Here is a 16,673-nt window from a genome sequence, read left to right on the forward strand (position 1 = left end):
AAGCAGGGCGCATTATGGGTTCCACGCAGTCTATGGTTACCGCGTTAGAGGCCGTGCTGAGACAACGTGATATCAAGGTAGGGGGCCGTGTACTCAGAAATTTTGTAAAAGAGGTAGATCGTGTAGCGCCGTGGTTTGCTTGTTCCGGCTCCTTGACTTTGAGCTCTTGGAACAAACTAGGCAGAGACCTTGACCGCAAGTACGCGGAGGGAGACCTCCGTCAGGGCACCAAGACCATTTGGAAGTTTATTAAAACTTGCTTAGAAGATGAGGGCTGTAAACCGGTAGTGATAGTAGGGCAAAATACATTAGAGGAGGTCCAAGACAGCATGTCAGAAACTGAACGGAGTGAGAGGATGGGTACCCGCAGGAGGAGAGACGTCTCCCATAAGAAAAAGGGCCCTCCCGGTAAGTCTACGGACGAGGGAGAGATTCTAAAACAACAAAGTGACACTCCCGGCACATCTGCCGGTAAAGGAGGGATTTCAAAACCCAGACAAAAGTTGGAAGGGAAAGAAGGAGGCCTCTACCCTATGCAAGAGCTGGGGGCCTTAAAACAAGAATTAGAAGATTTAAATCTGGATGAGTCCGACTCCGATCCCCTCAGCCCTAGTGAGGAATCCGATTTGGAGGAGGAAGCTGCCAGGTACGAGGAGGAGAGATATCATCCCGACAGGCGGCGGAGACCACTCGGGGAGTGGAAATGCCGGCCGCCCCCAGTGGCCCCCGCACGGCCTGCGCCTTCGGCGCCTCCTCCTTACGTGCAGTCTTCTAATCCCTTCTCATTCCTCTCTGATAAAGTGAGGAAAAAGGTTCAAGCTGCCTTCCCAGTTTTTGAGGTTGAGGGCGGAGGGAGAGTTCATGCTCCTGTCGAGTACACCCAAATTAAGGATCTAGCAGAGGCGGTTAGAAAATATGGTGTAAATGCCAATTTTACTCTAGTAATGCTAGAAAGGTTTGCTGGTGTGGCTATGACACCTGCTGACTGGCAAATGTTGGCTAAGGCAGCGCTCCCTACCATGAGTCAATACATGGAATGGAAGGCGCTATGGCATGAGGCTGCACAGGCTCAGGCTAGGGCAAACGCTGCCGCACTAACTCCTGAACAGCGAGATTGGACCTTTGATATGTTAACAGGCCAGGGCCCATTTGCCGCTGATCAGACGGCTTTCCCATGGGGTGCTTATGTTCAAGTTTCTAACACTGCCATTAAGGCTTGGAAGACACTCCCTAAGAAAGGGGAAACCCCGCCCTGGACGGGCTGCCAGTCCAAGAAGACGGGGTGGGCAGTGAAAAACCAATTTACCTTTTCGCCTTATATGGGAACCCAGTTTAATTCTTCTTTTGCCGGCCTAAATTGGACATATCAAAACCCCGCGATGGCGATCCGTTCTAACCCTTTTGATGTTTGGCTGTTGTGTGGGGTAAATGGCAGCTGCACGGACCTTTCACCGTTTGCCTTTTCAAAAGGCGGTGGTTGGGGAAATGCCTCTTTTGAGTGGAATGTGACTGAGTCCTTTGAATCCACTGTGTCCGTAAAACAGCTTGGAACAAATTACTCTGTCCCGCCAACACCAGTTTGCCTTTATCCTCCTTTCATGTTTATTTTAACTAATATTAGTGATGAGAGGAGTCAGATTGCTTGTGATAACTATACTTGCTTTTATGCACAGTGCCGGAATGCTACGCTGTTCAATTTGGCCATAGTTGCTCGAATGCCTAGATGGATTCCTGTCCCAGTAGAAGCTCCCAATACTATGGTCTTGTTCAGGCAGAGGAGGGATTTTGGTCTCACTGCGGCAATAGTCGCCGCCGTATCCCTGGCGGCGGGTGCAGCCACAGCTGCTGCCGTCTCCTTGACTACCACGGTACAGACTGCCACCACGTTGAATAATTTGTCCTCCGCGGTAACACAGGCCCTAGAAACACAGACTGCGCTAAACGCTCAGCTGAAGGGAGGATTAATGGTGGTTAACCAGCGGGTGGATCTTGTGCAGGAACAAATAGACGTTTTATGGCAAATTGCTCAATTGGGGTGTCAATGGAAATATTCAGGGTTATGTGTCACCAGTATCCAATATAAAAAGTATACCAAAGCTGCAAATTTGTCTAAACAATTATCCCAGCATCTTTCAACAGGTTGGACGAGAGAATTTGACAACCTGATAAACCAGCTGCGCATGGCCATTGTGTCCGTGAATTCAACAAGAGTGGATGTCTCCTTCGCAGCCGGACTGTCCTCATGGATTAAAACGGCCGTGTCCCACTTCAAGGAGTGGGCAGGAGTGATTGGGGTTGGCATGTTCTTATGTGGGGGAACTGTGCTCCTACTATGGTTGGTCTGCAGATTAAAAAGCCCAGACCCAGAGAGACAGGGTAGTCATCGCCCAGGCATTTCTAGCCCTGGAACAGGGGGCCAACCCTGACGTTTGGCTGTCCATGCTTAAGGATTAGCCTGCTCTGACTCCCCTTCCCCCTTCCTGTTGGCTGGCCTCCCTGAAGCTTGTTCAGAGGAGTTCGCCCTTGCTCAAACAGGTCTATGTGTAACAACAGGCTCCAGTGTGTCCAGAGACGGGCAACTTCCCCCAGACTTGAACCAACCTAAGACATGGTGCCCGGTGGCGATAGGGTCAACCTATGACGGGTAAGGTCAAAGTCTGTGGAGGGACGACCTAGGACAGGAACGCTGGCTAATTTGTCCGCGACCGCCGAGCTTGTACCAGCCGCTTTAAATGATAAAAAAGGGGGAGATGTGAGGAGCTGCCCGAAATCGCCATTACAAGATGGCGCTGATTTCCGGTGGAGGGCAGGGCTGCTCGGTAACACGCCTGGGCCGATTAGGCAGCCACCAATAAGGTAGGAGCACGTCCTAGGCGAGGAGCAGTCTCTATATAAAGGGCGCGGGTTCCCTCGCTCGGGGTCTCCATTTTTGGCAAGCTTATGCTCTCCCTCTCAAGATGCATTAAAGCTGATCTGCAGAAGGATCCTTTGTGTGCCGCGTCGTTCTTGCTGGCGAGACGGTAGCGCGGGACAGTTTACTGAAGGGTTTTTTAAAAGGAAGCTGAAGGAATGGAATGTGGGAAAATGAAAAGCAGGAGGAGGGGGCATATGAGAAGTGAGGGCTTCATGCAAGGTCTCAGATGTAAAGTCTTGCCAAGACTCCATCTGGTCTCTGCTCCCATCTTTGCTGTTAACTCAGGGTCTGGGTAGTACATGCAACTCTGCAGCCTCAGGCTGGCTGGAAAACAACTTTACATTCATGTAAATAATGTCATCTTGCCACATAACCAAAGTTCAAAATATCAGATAACCATGGGAAAAGAGGGAACTCAGAGAAATGCATTGCAAGAAAAAAACTGTCTTTCTAAAATTTGCCTGCAGCCCATGTAGTTTTAGGTCAAAATATGGCGTCAGTCCTGCTCACTCCAACACGTGGACCAAAAAGACCTGATTTTGCATCCTGCTTCTTGAACTCCTTGACCTTGGACAAGTTGTTGAACTTGAATGACCTTCAATTTCTTCATCTGTAGAGGAGAAGATATACTTAGTTTAGAGTTGGTAAAGTGATTGAATAATAATGGCTAACAATAAACCAGATTGATAGCTTTATGTGGATTCTCTTACTGTTTGCTATATGTTTGTTCCCTTAATAGAGATGAGGAAACTGAGGCTTAGAGACTTTATGACAATGTTTCTGAGCCTGCATGCAAACCCATGCAACCTGACCGGAGAATGATAGGCTGAATCATTCGAATACATGGTTTCCATTTTTTTAAGTGAACAATTGTTGGCATTCCCTTAATCTTAGCAGGAATTTGTATGTATACTAATGGTGAGAGGACTTTCAGAAATAATTGAGCGAAAATTGACTGGAGGTATTTTCTGTAAAATAATATATAAATTTATATAAATGATTATTCCATTTTATGCACTAATTAAGGAATTGTGGAATTTTAGCATTGAAAGAAATTTTAGAGACCTCGTATTTCAATGATTTACAATTGGCACATCAATATGGTCAACGTTTATGTTTTTAGTTTTCCATGGATGCTGAATTTTTAGAGTTTTTCTTACGAAAATTGGATATCAAGTGGAATTCACTTCTCTAATTAAAAAAAAAATTAGGTGTTATTACATCTATAGGATGTTCATATACATATACATAACACCCAAGTTCTAAACAAGTGCATAAAAGTATCTTTCAAGCCAATCAATAGGAAACCAAAGTTTTATTTAGTTCTCTTTTCTCAAGCCTCAACTTAAATGAATTATTTTGAAAAAGCTTTGCCTGACTTGTAGGCTAGGTTTAGTTCTCCTGTTATGCTATTTTTCTTTTTCTTAACACTTATCAGCCATAATCGTTTCTACTTCTTTTTCTCTCTGTTCTTAGTGTTAGACTGAATACACCTTGAGAGTGAGACTGTGTAGAAATTGTTTCCCAAGGCATCCATATAATCCGATGTCATTTGTATAATCCAGTGGGGCTTTTTTTTCAGGAACATCTGTCCATGTTCTTTCTTCCCACATCATTTAAAAATATCACAATGAGTTCTCCAAGATCAATGTTGAATAAAGGAAGGTATTATTGTGCCCTCCATGGTTTGAAGATGTTGTTCTCGTGACTAAACTATTATATCTTCTCCCTCTTCTGAACTTTGATTTATCCAAGACTAGTTCAAACATCATCTCTTCTCTGACTTTCCCACGCAGACTTAGTTGGAATCCCTTCTAGGTCTCCACAGCTCTTTAGTGCCTCTTTTGGAACTAGTCCTGAGCATTGTACAAGTCATTATGCTTTTTGGACTATGGCAAACAGAGAGGGATAGGTTACCTCCATCTTGCTTTTTTTCCAGTCTGCTTTTCCAGTTCATCAGCAACTCTTTTGGGGGGCAAATGGGAGGTTCACTATAGACTTCAAGTTATGGCTACCGAGAAGAGAAGCTGGAAGTCTATATTTAAGTCTTCTCTTTCTTCAGTCTCAAATTAAAATGTCGACATATCTGCTAGAATACATTGTCTTAAGGCCTCAGGAATTCTAAGGTGGCTCCAAATCATTGCTTTCAGTTGACTTTTTCTGGGAAGCTTACTTTTTCTTTCAGGAAAGGGAAAAAGAACAAGAAAAATGGTATAATTCTTCATATACTTCTGGCCGTAGAATGATTCATACCCTTTCTGGGAATTAACTTCCCCAACTGAAGGCACAAAGCCAGGAGAAAGGTGCATACAGTAGGAAGGGACAAATGAACCCATTTGTTGGTAAATATAGTACAGAACATGTCATGGATTAAGCCCTTACTTTATGGTAGACATTTAGATCAATATTTCAGATACCATATGTCACAGTTCAGGGAGGTAGGAATTGTTGTTCCTTCTTTGACAGATGAGGAAATAATAACAATGAGAAGAATGACAAAATAACAAAAACAGCTAACACTTATTGAGCACTTTTGGAGGCATTTCTAACTGGATAGTATGTATTAAGTTTTCATGCATTAATTAATTTACTCCTCACTGTAACTGGTGAGATAGATACTACTGTTATCTACATTTTACAAATAAGGAAATTATAAGGTTGAGCAGTTTATGTAAAGTCACACAGTAGGTAACAGGCAAAACCAGAATTTGAATCCTGGAGTTCAGCTGTAGATTCAATGCTTGGGAAACTGAGGCTGAGAGAGGTTGTGCCATATGCACAAAATCACCTTTCTTGTTCTAGCTTTCTGCATCTAGAATCCAGATATGTTTAACTACGGTGAATAGAGACACAAGTTAACAACAAAGTACTCTGAATCGGGGCCGAGCCCGTGGTGCACTTGGTAGAGTGCTGCGCTGGCAGCGCGGCGACGCGGGTTCGGATCCTATATAGGACTGACCAGTGCACTCACTGGCTGAGTGCCGGTCACGAAAAAACGACAAAAAAAAAAAAAAAAAAAAAAAAAAAAAAAAAAAAAAAGTACTCTGAATCTTTGGAGAGCTAGTCGAGATGATGTTGAATGTTCCTAACATAAAGACATGATAAATGTTTGAGGTGATGGATATGCTAAGCACCCTGATATGATCATTGCACACAGTGTGAATGTACCCAAATATCATACTGTACTCTATAAATATACACAATTATCATGGGTCAATTAAGAATAATAAATTTAAAAGAGAGAAAAAAGGAAAGAAATAGAGAGGAAAATAATAGTTACCAGAGTCAGGGAAAGGGGGACAGGGGACAGGGGAAATGTTGGTAGAAAGTTACAGTTAGATAGGAAGAATAAGTTCTGGTGCCCTAGGGTGACAATAGCTAATAATATTATGTTGTATATTTCAAGATAGCCAGAAAAGAGGATCTTGAATGTTATAACCACAGAGAAATGATAAATTTAGGTGAAATATATGCTAACTATTCTGATTAGATCATTATACAACATATACATGTATTGAAACAACAAACTGTACCCCATAAACAGGTCTGATGGGAAAAACCCACAAAAATTTAAATAAATAAATAAATAAATGTTGTTAGCGATACCATTTGTTTTGTTGTTCTGCTGACCAGACTAGATTCTATATTCAAGGGGGAAAAAAAAGTAGGATCAGAAAGAGAAATGAAATTATACAGTTTTAATGTACATTATTCAAGAGCAAAATGAGCCTGAATTGCTGGGATGACAATCTTAAACTCACATGTTCCTTAGCACCCTCCAGAACCTTGACAAAGCTTTCCCTCTTGTCTCTTTTATCAAAGCAACAGCCAGGAACAAGCCAACAATGGCTGCCCCATCCTTCCCAGAGTTCTGTCCCAGCAAACTAAAAGCTTCTATATTTTTCTGTGTTCAATGAAACCTCCATAAGCTAAAGTTTACTTTTCATGCTGCCCATTCTCACTGTCTACTGTCCCCTAGTGAGTCCCTTGTAATGGAAATAAGTCCACTGGATTAACAAGAAAGCAGCTTCAGGGTCCCTGACATTTCAGCAAGGAATGAAAGTTTTTCAGTTTTGCTTTTTCTGGTTCTATCTCTCCACAGACAAAAATAAATAGGAGAAAGATGTGCTTACCTAAAAGATGCTTGATTAGCACTTTCATTTTAAGCCCCTTGTTTACACAGACAAAGCTGGTTTGGCTTATTCATTTTGAGTGACATTAAATTGCCTATAGGAAACTTTTGCAGGCTTCATTATCTGCTATCAAGTGATGCAACCTTCCCAGAAATGCTGGCCAGGAGACATACAAACTTGTGGTCAACACACACTGGGACCACTCAGATTTCTTTGTAGGAGTTCCTTATCACCTTTCTGTAAAAGGAAAATGCTTTGGCACCCTGAATATAAAAGTTAGTTAAGAGTTTGCAATATTTCTACTTGTGATGGTGATTATATTCCACTTCTGTGTTGTGTTTACCCGAGGTTAAAAATGTGCTAAATTAATCATACCATCTGAGATACCTGCTGTCTGAATGACCTGAAGTCCTTTGAGTCAAATACAATATAATTAATCAATTAAATATTAGAAGACTCTTTGGGGTAGGTGGGTTTTTTAAATTTTGCTCTAGCTTTCAAGGACATTAAGTAAGCTACTTCAGATTTTAATTGAAATGTTAGCTGGTGATCATACAGGTAAAACAGGTTAATTATCAGGTGGTCGCTGAATAATTATCTAGCAATTACCATCTGAGATCACTGTTGTAATTATTTTGGCTCTCTTCACCAAAACATAGATTGTCCTTAATAATGACTTATGGATTCACTTAAGGATTATTAAAAAGGGGTCTGTTAGAGGCTGAAAACAAATGGCAATTATAGTCTTAAAATCAAAATAAATAAAATAACCTTCACATAGCTCCCCCAAATTTAGTGAGGGTTTTACTTGGACATATTACATGCTATTTTATTTTACATAGAATGTGAAAAACTACTCAGAACAAACAGAGCCTTAAGTTGATTATTTAAATTTCAGTGGTTCCTATAGAAAAGTAAAGAGGAAAGAAAGAGAAAGAGGTTGGAGGAAAATACGGAAGAAAAAAGAGGTGTAGGGAAAAAGAGACATGATAGTAGGAAAGTCAGAAGATGTAAGGTTGAAAGGATAGAAAGAAAGATTGCTAAAAAAGCAAACAGTATGGTAAGCCGAATATGCCCCTGTCCAAAAAGATATTCTCATCCTAATCCAAGAACCTGTGAATGTTGTTTTATGGCTAAAAAGGACTTTGCAAAAACGATTATGTTAAGGATCTTGAGATGGGGAGATTATCCTGGAATACCTGGAGGTGACCTAAATGCAATTACATGTATCTTTATGAGAGGGAAACAGGGAGATTTGGAACAGAGAGAAGAAGAGAAGGCAATGTGACTGTAGAGGCAGAGACTGAAATGATGTGCCATAAACCAGGAAGGCCAGCATCCTAGATACTCGGAGGAAGCACGGCCCTACATCCACCTTGATTTTGGCTCAGTGATTTTGCCCTTTTGCCCTAAAGAACTCTAAGAGAATACATTCGTGTGGTTGTAGGCTGCCAAGTTTGTGGTAATTTGTTTTAGCAGCAACGAGAAACTAATACAGTCATTAGCCATACACAATTTTTATTTACTGCCTATCAGAGTGCCAGGTACTGCTCTGGACACCAGGAAAAAGAGAGAGAGAGAAAGATGCCAACGAAGTGGAGAGGAAGCCAAGCAAGCTTAAACAAACATGTGAGTAAAACAAAAAGATTCTTTCAGATAGTGACAGGTTCTATGAAATACACAAACAGAGAAATCAGAAATAACATGATGGGTAAGAAGGTGATTGAGGTGGGATAGGGGATATTTGAGCCACTCATGTGAGGATAATATACAAGGGTACTTCAAAAAGTTCATGGAAAGATTTGTATTACCTTTCAACTCTATCCCTAAACTTTTGAAGTACCCTGGTAGTATTTTCTAACTTCTTTGAAATCGTCACCACTTTTCAGTCTCAAAACAACCTTTGAAAATACTGAGAGTTATCCATCTTTTACAGACTGACAAAAAAATGAGGCTTAGAGGATTAAAATAGCTGACCCAAAGTTACAGTGTTGTAGTAGCAATGGGATTCAAACTCAGGTTGGTCTACACTTAAGATTTTTCCACATGGGGTGCAGGTAAGGAGGATAATTGCATGGCACATATTAAGATATCACTATCTCTAGTGAAGATACTGGATTTTCTACTTAGACCTATATAATTTGACACTTCATGTTACCCAGGTCATAGTGCATTATGTTCTAGATGCTATCAACAATTATCAGCTTAGATGGAATACCCCATGATTTTAAGAGCAAAACCTGTTACCCATGTGGGTAAACGAGAATCCACTTTGACTATTACTCCACCAAAGATTCACTCTCTTTCAAATCATTTTGACTCAGGTCTCTCCTAAGAATCTTCTTGACACTCAAGTGAAAATATCAAATGCAGATGAATATGACAGGCAGGTTAATGCCCTAGAGTGAGCAGGGAAAATTGAGTTCTCCTAAAGGCCTGAAGAATCCCAATTTGATATTTAGGGCCTTTGGCTTGATTGGGCTCTGGCAAGAGAGAGGAATTCTGTTTTGTTGTGTCAGTCTGCAGACTCCAGGGAATGACTGGCTGCAAGGCAAGGACCTGACTGACTTGTAACCAGCGGGCAAGAGCCTATGCACAGCACTCACATTGTGATTGTTAATGGTGGGGCTGGCTGGCTACAGAGACTCCCGGGGGAAGCCTATAATCCTGTCACTGCTTGTCAGTGTCACTATGACAAGTGAACACTCAGGGAGAAGCTGTGGAAAAGAAGAGTGGCAGATGACAAGGCCACCTTGAGAAATCCTAGGCTCTAAGCACCTGGGGAATATTGTGAAGGAAAGTTGGGTGAGGTGGTTAGTATTCCCAGCATTTACCCACAAGAATGTAATGAGTTTCAATGCCACAGATAAAACATGTTCACCAAAAACAGCTCCCATCAGAGTCAGGGAAGGATTTCAGAAAATGAGACTTTTTTGATAGCCTATGTTGCCTTAGAAGTAAAAACAACAACAGTAGCAATGGCAAAACCATAGTTAGCCTTCATTCCATGATTCTGTCTGCCAGGTTCTGCTCTCAGTGCTTCAGGCATAAGAACTCATTTAATCCTTGCAATAGCCCTATGCAATCAGTATTATTATTGTTACTAATTTTTTTACTTCAGGAGAATGAGAATGTGGCATATCACTCAAGTGAAAGTATCACTAACTTCAAGAGGATTAAACCAGGAATGAAGCCAAAGAGTACATGATTACCTACACTGAGATGCAGGCTAGTTTAAAGAGAGACCATAGGCACTGAGGCCAGCTCCCTGAATTCAAATCCTGGCTCTGTCACATATTTGTTTGAAAGTATTGAACAAAATAGCTAATCACTTTAAGACTCAGTTTTCGTATCTGTAAAATGGGAACAGCACTTTATTTGTTTGTGGTTAGGAAGGGCAGTGGACAAAGATAGGTAAAATACTGAGAACAGTGTGTGATAAATAACACGTTCTCAACAAGTGGTCATTAAAACATTTAATCAGAGATGCAGAGGCACAAAGTCTTCCTACCCAAGGCCAAAGTTCTGTTAGTCTCAGTTTGTTTGTTTATAAAATGGTGCCATGATAGCTTACAATATTCATTATGTAAAAGTCATAGTTGATCATTTGTTTTAAAGCACTTTGTAAAATACCAGGCCCTGATGAAATGGTGGGTAACCTTTATGATATTATTTCAACCTCTTAAAAATGGGTATAAAAAGTGCTTGGTTGTGAGGTTTGGGTCACAAGGATTGGATAAGTCACATGTAACACAACTAGCACAGTGCCAGGCACACAGTCTCTGCTGAATGGATGTCACTTCTCATTTTGAATAGATTGTGATTACTGAAGAATTGCCTCACCTGCATGTCCTAATATCCATCACAGATTTCTTCTTCGTTTAATTTCTTTTTTTTCCCTTTTTTCCTTTTTTTTTGCTCAAAGAAGCATATAAGTGTACTGGCCATCAGTGAAATTACTGCCTTGTTAAAGATCTTCTTGTAAATGGAAGTCAGTAAGGCAATATTCGGCCAAACTTTAGCTGTCTGGTCAATTTTCTCAGGGGAAAAAAAGCGGAAGTCCCTGGAGGACATTATTACACAAAATTGTTGCACCTGCTCATCCTCTGACTTCTTCGAGGAAGGAGCATAACAAGTCATAGCTGAAGAGAGAGACAAGTGAGGAGCATGTGCTTTTTGTAAATAATTCATGGACCATTCCCCTGTGCTGCAGATAATTTGAGCTGGTTGGAAGGAGGTTGCTTTGGATTGTTAAAAAAATATATAAAACCCTTCTTTAAGCTGACTGAGTCTGCCACAATCTAGGTCATCTTGATATTCAGCTGGAGAAAGCCAGCCACTGTTTGTCTGCTTGCTACTTGCCAGGCTGATAATCCCCAGATGCAGCTTTTAGAAAAATCAATGATCACACATAATGGTCTTTGGTATCCCAACCTGCTCTTCAAAACGAACTAATGGGCTGAGTGCCTGTGATGTGGATAAAGTTAGAAACAGCTCATTACTGGAAGAGATCATGTTGAGAAGTCTTCGTTGCTGGCTTTTTATGACAGTGGCTTAAGGGAATCTCTTTCTGAGCTTGCTGAAATGCTACATAGAATATGATTCCAGCAGTCCCGATCAAGGACTAATTAAACCTAGGAAGAGCAGCATACCTGTGAAAGAAATGATGTCTCCTCATAAACTGGGACCTCAGTTCTTCTATGTGAGGTGGAGACTCTAACTTTTAAAATGCCATAGTAGAGTAGAGATGTGGATTGTAGGATAACATAGCTGAAAGGTGTTCTTTGTTGCTTATTGGTTGAGATATAAACTTAAGCACCATAAACTCCAGTAGCATTCTTCAGTTTCACTTTCCATATCCACATATCTATTTTAAAAAGGAAGAAACTGAGGCCAGATACATAATTTACCAGCCCACATGCAGTTAGTGAATAATAGAGCTAAGACACGGATGGATGGAATCCTTAGAATCAAAGCCCTGCTGCTGCTCCTGTCACTACAGCAAGTTTGCTAAACCCTTAGTCATCACTTAAGTTACATAGCTTGTTTTACACATATTTAAACACAAGCCCAAGGGGTTTAGGTGACCTCCCAAAAGTTCCACAACGTGTTACAAAAGGGTTTACGGCGTGCCTCAGGGGTTTGGTGTTTTACAGGGTTGCATGCACTCGCCTTTTTCAGAGACAGTTCTCCTTGCACTGTGTTTACCCAACTACCTCTAACATGCCTAGATTCCTCCCAAGAGTTTAGAGTCCTGTCAGACTCAGACATTTCATCATTTATGGGAATTAAGGAGACAAATTTTAGGCAAGTGAGAATACAACATAAATATATACAGTTCTAGCTACTAATTAGTAAAATAAACTGAAGTATGCCCGGGAGACTGCCAAGAATGGTGAAGGTGAGGCAGAGGGCGACAGTAGGTTAGGACCGAGTTGAAGGAATTAGGGAAATCCTTTTTCTGAAGAAGACTTTTGAGAAACTCTGAGCAAAATAAATACATCTTCTCAAACAGGGATTCACCTCATCCTTTATGTCTCTACATTTTTAGGGATCAATGGAGCAAGAAGGTTTCAGAGAGATAAATTTGAGCTTATTATAAGGAAAAATGTTCTAATAGGGTCATCTATAGATGCCTCAAGGGTGAGCAGAGAGGTACAAGGAAGAAACCACTGAACCCAGAGAGAGGGACCAACCTCTAAGGAACGTGTAGCTGTCAAGTGGCCATCTATCCTCTCCTTGTCATTGGTTTTCTGCTTTTGCAAAAGTGTGGTGTCAGAACAGCTTTTTAGGTTACTTCCTGATCTCAAATTTTAATTTAAACTATAATTATAATAACTGAGATGTGTTCACAGAGGGCAGACTATTACTTTTTAGAGGCATTATAAGAGATTAACCATAGAATTAAATTTACTTTAAGATTTTTGTTCTAACTCTAGGATTCAATTGATTTAACTCAAACTAGATTCTTAACTGCTCCTTTAATGAGATATTAACAAAGGTATAATTGACTATTTTACATTTTTCATCTAAATCTTAACAAAAATATTGTTGAAATATTTTAGGAGAGAAAGAGGAGAGGGAGAAGAGGAGTTTTGTTCTCTTTGTATGGATGTTCAGGTGCAATTATTTTAATGTGTTATAATACTCTGTCATTTTTGACCAGTCAATTAAGATAACTTGAGTGACGCACAGTATGTGGCTTGGTAAGTACAGACATAAAGAGCAATTACAATTATATCAAACTGTTCCAGTGATTATATGATAAAAATCCTGCTGGGCATAGGCACCATAGTTTGCACCAACAAAATCTCATATGGACACCAAACTCCACCATCAGAAATTCTGCAATTACTCCATCTGGAACTTTTATATAGAGGTCACCTCTGCTGTTCTTTGTCACTTGCACAGATTCTGTGTACTCCCTAATTCTTGGCATCACTGATTCGGATTCAAAGTCTAGAGCAAATATGTCTGAGTGTAGGAACTGAACATGCTCTTTTTTTCTATCTGCAAAGTAGGCTAATAAAATAAGTCTTTGGCATTTTCAGTATCCAAAATCAATGAAACGAAAGCTACTACCTCAAAAAAGTGAGGCTTTGCCAAAAAGAGGGAGAGGATTCAGATGTTAAGCCTCCAAATAAATTATGAACATGCATTGCAGCCATGGAATACAAAGAAAGTGAATGTTTTAAAGAAAATGAAATGGTCAGTGGTATCAAACACTACTGAGAGGCCAAACGAAATATGAGCTGAGATAATGCTTTTGAATTGTGCGAATTGAAAGTTATTGAAACCTTTTATGAGGGCTGTGTCCACAGAGAACTGGGAACAGAATCTGGATGCGGTACGCTAAGCAGTGAATGCAACCAGAGGAACTATTCGTAAATAGGGATACACATTCTCCTTGACTATTGATTAAATTCTACGGTGGGCAGATATAATATTTCATTATCATCAACTACAGGCAAGTGTCCCTGTGTTCCAGAGGGGATTACTATGCTCTGGCTCTTTTGTGGAAAGAGTTATTGATGGGTCAAATGCTTTAAATGTAAGTTATGCCTGCCACCTAATTGTGCATTAATCAACTATACTTTGTGAGTCTTTATCTCATTCTAGTTAAACTTTACAACTTAAGTCATCTTGGTAATAGCTCATTCTCTCTGTAATAATATGAAACAAAGTGGGAGGGTTTTATGTTATATAAGGATACTGGGAAACTGAAAGAATTTGCTACTCTTGCCTGAACCAGTTTCATTCTGTTTTTAATTTTGTTTTTCAAACTGACAAATAACATTGTATATATTTATGGCATAAAACATGATGTTTTGATAGATGTATACATTGTGAAACCACTGAATCAAGCTAATTAGCATATATATTACCTCATATACTTTTTTGTGGTGAGAACACTTAAAGTCTACCATCTTAATACTTTTCAAGTACCTAATATATTGTTACTAACTATAGTCACCATGATGTACAAGAGATCTCATGAACTTACTTCTCTTGCATAGATGAAGTTTTTTATCCTTTGACCCACATCTCCCTAATTCCCCCACTTCCTAACCTCTGGTAACCACTGTTTTACTCTCTGTTTCTAAGAGTTTGACTTTTTTAGATTCCACATATAGTGCGATCATGTGGTATTTGTCTTTTTGTGCCTGGCTTATTTTACTTAACATCATGTCTTCCAGACTCATCCATGTTGTTGCAAATGACAGGTACTATTCTTCTGCCTGCTCTACCACTAACCCTCTCTGCACACCTTAGCATCATGAAATAGTTTCAGACTCTTTCCATTTTCTCTCTACTGTTTTATTGATTCTCCAAATAGATAATTTTCCTATTCTCATTCCACTTTTTTAGTTTCAGACATCAAATTTCATTCTCAATAAGCGTTCGTATACAATTCCTTTTGCTGCTTACTCTAGAACCAGAGGTAAGACTTACCCATTCCCTTGCTAATGCCAGTAACTGATGTCCCTGAGCTGGTGAAATTCTGGGTTTCGCCCCTGAGAAGGTCAAAGGTATGTAATTATTCTATAGCTATGTTGTTGTGTTTATTCACTCATTTATTCATTCATTCAACAAATGTTTGCAGAGCAACTACTATTTGTCAAGCACTGTACTTATTTGTGTTAATTCCATTTTTGTGCTTTTCATGACATATCACATGAAACAGGTGCACAATCAATGTTTGCTGAAGAAATAAATTAAATATATATAATCAATTATATCCATTACATATATAAATTGAGGAGACATATGCATTGCAAAGATTGCATATATATTGACCCTTGAAATAATAATCTAATACTGTGGGTTTGGTAGCATAAGTAATTACATGAAATTAACTTGGTTCACCAAACATCACAACCAAAAATATTATTTAACAGATAGATGAATGCATAAATGGAACAGAGACATTCTTGAATGCTTCACATTAATACTATCAATAGGGATAAAATGCAGTCTTGAGGCAGCCACTGAAATTCTCACAAAATTGTAGATGTCAGAAAGTGAAATGTCTGGCATCGAGCAAAAAGGGAAGAGTCTGTCAGAGCATTCTGATGAGGGTGGGTGTCTGCTACTGGCAGTCATAATTAGCTCAGCAGGGTCTCAAAGGTCAGAGTTAGAGGAGGGGAAACATCATTTGGGAAATAAAATATATTTAATGACAAAGAACTAATACTGGCAAGTTATTAGAATGGCAGGACTTTATTCCAAGAGAAAAAAGGCCAGAGTAGCAGAGTTATATAACAAAATCAGTGAAACAGGGAATAGAAAACAGTAGAGTCTAGTTTTGCATATTACCGCGTTTGTACCTGGAGTGTATACTGAGTTCTCAGTTAACTGTTTCTTTTGAATTTGCATCTCATGTCATAATAGAGATTTCTGCAGCAAAGTGTAAAATCAGAATTGAAAAGTTTAGATAAATTTAATATGCAAATATCCCCATTACAGTAAGTGCTGTCAACATTACAGACAGTATATGAAATGCTGACTTATGAAAGGAAGTATTACAACTTTAGGACTTTTTAATTATTTTAAATGTTATCTCTTCCTTTGTGATTAGAAGAAGATTTGGAGCAAGGATTATCGATGTTGAACAGCCAAAGAAAAAGCCAAAGAAAACAAGCAAATGCTTTGTAATTGAAAAGTAAAAATTATAATTTCAAGTCTATGATCATTTTTAGCATATTTTTAAAGCAAGAGAGACTAATAATTTAGACCCTGAGTTTTGGAGAGTAACAAATCTGTGTTTGAGACCTGGTTCCACCCCTTACCAGCAGTCATCTCTTTAAGACTTAGTTTCCTCCTATGTAAACAGAGATAATTGTAGGAACTGCTTCCCAGATTTGTTGGATGATTAAATGGCACTCTGTATTTAAGGCGCTTACCTCATGCTGGGACACACTGTTATTGTTTGTACTGACCAATGATGGTTACATTTCGTAGTGTTTATGCTGACCATTATTACTGTTAGTCTGTAGCTGCAACTTAAAGTAGAAGTTTGCCTATTAGGTTGTCCTGCCTTTTTGAAAATTGCTTAACCTCTTTTTGACTCAGTTTCTTCACCTGTAAAATGAGGATGGTAATAAACAGGGTTGGTATTAAGTGTC

The sequence above is a fragment of the Cynocephalus volans genome, chromosome 4, assembly GCF_027409185.1.
Source record: "Cynocephalus volans isolate mCynVol1 chromosome 4, mCynVol1.pri, whole genome shotgun sequence".
Lineage (NCBI taxonomy): Eukaryota > Metazoa > Chordata > Mammalia > Dermoptera > Cynocephalidae > Cynocephalus > Cynocephalus volans.